This window comes from Pimephales promelas, chromosome 1 (genome assembly GCF_988280905.1).
Source record: "Pimephales promelas chromosome 1, fPimPro1.hap1.1, whole genome shotgun sequence".
In the NCBI taxonomy this organism is placed as follows: Eukaryota; Metazoa; Chordata; class Actinopteri; order Cypriniformes; family Leuciscidae; genus Pimephales; species Pimephales promelas.
This window is the reverse complement of record NC_142769.1, coordinates 25,591,900-25,598,721: the sequence shown is the minus strand read 5'-3', so window position 1 is coordinate 25,598,721 and position 6,822 is coordinate 25,591,900. Positions and strand designations below refer to the sequence as shown.

General features: G+C 32.9%; 1 non-coding gene across 1 annotated transcript; it reads right to left on the bottom strand.

The window, feature by feature from the left end:
• Positions 1 to 687: 687 nt before the first annotated feature.
• On the bottom strand, positions 688 to 6,105 carry LOC120485624 (uncharacterized). The gene is made up of 5 exons (XR_016156277.1): positions 5,372 to 6,105; positions 4,948 to 5,054; positions 4,289 to 4,451; positions 4,113 to 4,194; positions 688 to 3,932 (listed from the first exon to the last, which is right to left on the bottom strand). It is a non-coding gene; the product is annotated as an uncharacterized LOC120485624 (transcript).
• Between the last annotated feature and the right edge of the window lie 717 nt (positions 6,106 to 6,822).

Genomic DNA, 6,822 nt, shown 5'->3' with positions numbered 1-6,822 from the left:
ATTACAGGATATTTTAACTTGCGAATTAATATGCGGCGGTAAAACTAGTCGATCACGAGTGGCTCAACAGGTAGATCTATAGACGAACTCATCTTTCAGGCATTTGACCGAAGGGATATACACGCAGCGTGAAAAATCGAATTGCGCGAGTCTCACGCTGAATGCGTGAGAGTTGGCAGCCCTGCCAGGTATACTTTGCAGACACATTGCATCTTGTTCTCTCCCTTTATAAACATATAATGATCCCAAACTTTAGACATTCTCTGCAATTTATGAAGTCATATGTATCATGCGCTGTGGTGTGCTTCCTGAATAACGGTCCGTGTGAAACAATCAGATCCCTGCGTGCGCCATAGGAACTGCGTCATTTAACGAGGCTTCGAGGCAGATTTTTTGCCTCAAGGAATTTTTGTAATCGAGTAACTCGAGTAACTCGAGGAATCGTTTCAACCCTAGCTTAGTGCTTGCCTAGTGCAGTGAGACGAGAAGACGCCGCACCGCGTCCGCGAGCCCTTTATATGGAAAAAATCGATTCGAGGCCGTTGAGAATCGATTTTGAATCGGCCACATTTTAAAAAACGATTAATCGAAAAATCAATTTTTTTTGCCCAGCCCTAACACACACACACATATATATATATATATATATATATATATATATATATATAAATCACATAAAACATAAAAGCCTGCCGGAAAAGATGGGTCTTAAGGCAAGATTTAAAAACATGAATACTTTCACTGTTTCGCACATCCTGTGGCAGCAGGTTCCATAAATAAGGAGCAGCAAAACTAAAAGCCCGGGACCCCATAGAAGTAGTGCGGGTTCTAGGGAGAACAAGAGTGAGCGAGGAAGACGATCTTAAAGTCCGAGATCGAATATAGATATTAAGAAGGTCCAATAAATATGAAGGGGCAAGGTTATTGAGTGCTTTAAATGTCCGCTTTGGACAGTATTCATGTAAATTATGTCGGTTATGTCTTAAACAGTTGTGAGTGTATCGGATGTGCATCAGTGCAATTGGATCCGCATGTCATTGGAAATAATCCGACGTCTTAAAGTGAAAGTGGCAACAAACATAATGTGGTCTGTGTCCTTAATATTGATCAAGCAACCAAAGAAAAAGAGAAAAGCAATCACAGTTTGTTAATAGCTTTAGTATAATAAGGATTAATTATATTTAATTTACACAAAGAATATTTCTGCTTGAAAGAATAAAGAAGGATGTATGCATGGTTATAAAGAATGCATACTGTATATCATCCATTGAAAAGGCTGTGTTGTACTTTAGGAAAAGTGGTTTTTATTTAATTTTAAGATATTTTTTAAATCACAGTAGTTAAATCCGTATCTGTATTGCATGTTCAGACTTTTAAATCATTTATATTAATAGGTTAATAGATGTTTTCTTCGGGAGTGTATGGGTTTGTACATTTTATTCTATTCTAAATTCTAAATTAACGCATTACAATTTAACTAAACCCATTATATTTTAGTCGACTAAAATCCAATGTGATCTCATGAGAATACGTATGCATTTGTACGTAAAGTGTAGTTCTATCATACGTACATATAATTACGTTTTATATGCGCAGAAACGTATAATACTGACGTATTTACAGAACTAAAATGTAAAATATTTACGTTATTGACAGCACAAAAACGTAATTTATTTACATTTGAACAAATCCACCGATGTACACATTTGTACATATCACAATTTATGCATATTAAAATCGTAGCATTATGTTTTGACTCTATTGCATTCAACTGTCTTATTCATTACGTTTTCAGTCTCATTTATTGATATAATACTCATAAATATTAACATTTTGCTCGTTTCGCCTGCATGGTGTTAAACAATACACTATAAAACCTTAAAAATACATTCTTTAACTTTACTCGTTTAACCATTTTGTAATATAGTTTATTTGCCGTGAGGCACAGAAAGTGTTTTCTCCTATAAAACAAAACATAAATTCACAAAAGACATCAATTTTATTAGTTTGATGTAATCCAAATCTTTAGAATCCATAGCCTACGTTGTTTACAAGAAAAAAATCCTAATTCAACCTTTTATCCAGTCGTGATCTTCGCCTCCATTCTCAGCAGCAACCGTACACGTCAAATCCCGCGCTGGTGATGAATTCAAATTCAAAAATCGCGCCCTTGAGAAGCGATACGTCGTGTTTTACGGCAGAGATATCAAATGGTCATTGGCTCTTCCCTGCCTCATCACAGATTGAGACATGAAGGACTGTGACGGTTGGTTTAGTTCTTTTGAAATAGTGCGAAGCTGCGAACTGAAGCCGGATGAACATTTTCATTGATTATTAATTTAAATTCTGCTCTGTACTTCATACAAAACTATTACAATGTTGCCAGAGAGGACTGCGACTGCAAAGCATCTTCATGTGAACGGCTTTTGGTAGCGGTTTTGACATTTTCGCAATAAATATATTATTGTGATTATACTTTTCTGTTAGTCACGTTTTTCTTCATAATTGTAACGTTAGTTTACGTAGTTTTAACGAATTGTTAGGGGTAGGTTTAGGGGTAGGAGTAGGATTGGTGGCTCAAAATATATTTTAATGCCATATTGTTAATACAACTGCCATTTCCCAACACATCTGTCCATTATGTTTTATCCTTTTTTTATATTCTGTATAAAATACACTGTAAAAAAATGTCTTGTCAAATTAACAGTAACTTACTGGCAACAATTATCCAGTACTTGCTGTATTTCATTCAACAATAAAATTACTTTAACACTAACTACAGTACTGTTAAGCATACTGTAAAATCAAATAACATTATTTTACTGTAATTTCTTACCATATTAAAGTACAGTATTACACTGTTAATTTTTAATAATACTGTATAGTATTATACAGTTATGAAATGTTATTGTATTTATTTGGTGCTACTGTGTAACCTGTAGAATATGTAGAAAATCCGTAGAAATAGAGTATTATTTAACAGTTAAAATAATATTTCTATGGATTTTCTACATATTCTACAGGTTGCACAGTAGCACTATAGGAAATAGAAAAAAGAACAATTGAAGCTTTAACTGCTCAAGGTTTATTGTGTATTTTCAAACACATTACATTTACATATATACATTTAAATACATGAATAAAATTAAATACATGAATAATAATAATGTAATATAATACAATTTAAATCATGCATGAAAATCATGAACAATCATGCGTTTCAATTCATGCAAAAATGATTATGAACAGGTAAAATAGAAAAGATTAAAGGGGCGCTATCTGATCAATCTATTAGAAAGGGGGGGCTTAAACTAGATAGTCTATTGGTTTGAGATAGACTGTCTAACTGGTCAGACTGGTCTGTTGCTGATTTTAAAGGGTTTTGGGCTCCTTTATAACTAGAGGACCAGATTTGCAGGGCTGGGAGAAATGTATAACTACACTTTAACAACTACAGACCAGTGTCATTGCTCTCTCGGTTTTCTAAAATCCTTGAAAAGTTGTTTGCTCAAAAATTATTTTTTTTTTTTAGAAAAACACAAATTATTTAATGAAAAACAATATGGCTTTAGAGATAAAAAAGATTAACTGCTTTGGCATTAATTGAACTCATAGGAAAAATTACATCTGCAACTGAGGATAAAGCAATACACAGTGGAGGTCTTCATCAACTTAAGCAAAGCATTTAAAGGGTTAGTTCACCCAAAAATGAAAATTCTGTCAGTATTTACTCACCCTCATGTTGTTCAACCCCGTAAGACATTAATTCATCTTCCGAACACAAATTAAGATATTTTTGATGAAATCTGAGAGCTGGATCACTCCTGCATACTAGTCCATAGGCTTTGGTATGATTTTTTCTTTGGTATGATTGGCTTGATTTTTGTTAACGCAAATACACACAAATGTGGCATTTTCTTTTCATCCATTATCTGTTGGTCACAAAAGTACACAAACACACATTTGAAAACAAAAACAACAACATTTGAAAGACCCACAACTGTCTAGTTTGTAATGTCAAATAATGCTACAATCAAGATGAGGCTCTATAAAAGGAGTAATTAAAACAAAGAATAAGACAAACAATACGAAAACATTAAATACAGACTTACTATTTTAATTTTGCTGTTTGGCTTGATGTGGTCATCATTTATGTATCGTCCGAGATTTTCTGTAGCTTTACTGCCATCAACACTGTATGGTGAAATATTTTAAAAACACTGTATATAAACATACCATAATATGATGTAATTATACTTCATTAGAACATTTATTAATTTAATCTTACCAGTAAGATTGTCCCTGAAAGGAGTAGAAATATAAAAAAACTGCATCTTCAGCTGAGTAGTCTTTGAGCAGGGTCTCTCCTTCAGATCCAGCCATGTGTCTTCCAACATACTCCAGTAGGAATTCACCTGGCTCAATATGTTTTGTGGCGATTACTCCAAAACCTAATAAATTGGGTATAAATAAGTGTAAATTAAGTATGAGAAAAGATTCATAAAGTTGTTATGGTTGTCTAAACTGTTTTAAATGGTAGCCCTGCTTGGAAAACAAATACGATATCTACATCTAAAAGTGCAAAACTACAAAACTCATATGTATCATGACACTGAATATTGATAATTTCCATTGTTAAACAGGCCCCCGGAGTCTAACTGGCAGTTACATACAAATAATATCAAGATCACTCGCACATCTACACAATGGAGTTTAATTTGGACATCAGCAGCTAGCATAAATACAGGCAGGAAAACAGATATAAATCCACCTTTAACTGATTCAATCATGTTTTTTTGTTTCTCTTGTGTTTTTTTTTTTAACAGCCTGTTGTTTTTAGCTACACATTTTAAACCCAACCATTCGACATTATTTAGAGACCAAACTTAGCTTTTAATTAAGTTTTGCAAAGTCATATTGATGGCAGAATTGAATGCCGTAACTTACCTTTCTCTTCACACATTAATTTTTTCTCGAATGTGTCTTTATCTTTCCCCGAAGCAATGAAGTACAAGGCTTCCTTTTCAGGAGAAACTCTTTTGGGTCTCATTTTCCTGTGAAATATAAGAACATTTTATGCAGGATATAGTGCATATGCTAAGTAAAAAAAAAAAAAAAAAAAAAAATAGAAAAAACTCCTTAGATTTGTGTAGACAATAACTTATTGAAAAGATGACAATGTGGCTGATAATTTACTACATTTTTACTATACTTTTTATATCAAGTATTTTTATAAAATCATTTTAAAAAGAAACTGAATATCAATAATACCAATCTGCATGCACATTTACATTGTAAGAGGATGCAAAAACATTGTATAATGTTAGCATTTACAAATCATCATAAAATGAAGTTAGAATGTACAACTTACCTTTTACTTCGGAAAGAAAAAAAGTGAGATGAGAAATGGCTCAGTGCGCTTAGGATCTTGGGATCTTGTAGGTAGATAAATCTTTAAACTATAATAGAAAGATAACTCTCCAATGTAGGAAACAATCTCGTTGAAGTCTTCTAAAGTTGTGCTCTTCCAAATGCCAAACATGAAGTGTGAATTAGGAACCTGGAATAGAGAGATATACGTTCTGCTATCGGAGCAGTGATTGGGCCATCGGATAAACCACAGTTAGCCAACATTACTATTGGTTCTGTTATGCAAATGTTTTGTGATTGAAATCAAATAGCTAGATTAACATAAGGGTAGAATCTGTTGGTAAATTAGTTTTAAATCCAGTTGTAAACATCAACTGGATCAGGAAAAAGTACTTTTCATAATTAGTATTATTTTGCATGCATTTTAAATAGAGCACAGAACACAAACCTATATCAATGGCAGATAAAACATGATAAAGTTAATAAAGGAAAAGTTCAAAAATAATATCAAACTATGGGATGGTGCAGCATTTAAAGAAAGTAGGCGATATACAATTAATTTACTATTTAAAATATTTTAAAAGACAGAAAAAAGTAATTTACCACAATGTAAAAAAATAAATAAATAAAAAATCTGCTCATTTATAAATCAAATGATGTTATAGGGATGTAGCAGATTACCATGGGCATTCATATTTTTGTTGGTTTAACTAAACCTTTATACCACATCTGAAACGAAAGTGTTTTAAGTATAGGATGACTTGTTTAAGCATGTGTATTTTTAGGTCTAAGGTAAACTTTCACAGCCTGGCCTTTGAAGCCGTTCTCCATAGAGATGCTAATGTCCTGCAGGTAGTGGGGGTTGCAGCTCAGTCCACTCAGGGACTGAAAACACAGTGAGAAAGCGTCCGATCACAGCCATTGGGATATGTTTCAATCAGCTCTGTAATTTAGCAGAGCTGTTTACAATACAGTCAAATCACACCACATGTATTTTTACACGTTTATATATCAATGTTTATACTTAAACACATTAACATTTTCTAAGACAGCCCTTGTTTTAGCAGGTGGGGAATAAATGAAATATGATGAGTATGTCATAAATCTTGCTTTAGTAAGCAGACACTTGAGAGCTTAATGTTACTTACTCAGACTGTTAGTATTAAACAGATATGTTAGCTCAAATACAAAAACTTATACAATTGATAATACTTGATAATACATATTTGGAATGTCTAAAACATGGATGTGGTAAATGGATCTAGGAACACAACAAAGCTAAAACCATTACTGAAACCATTTTGATTCTGTCAAAAATAATTTCTAACAATTGCACCCCTTACATGTCCAGTCAGTCCCTAATTCAATTTTTTAAGATGTTTTCAAAATATCCACAGTGTATTTTTTAATGTATGTTTGTTTTTATTTGGTGTGGCTCAGATGATGAATGGA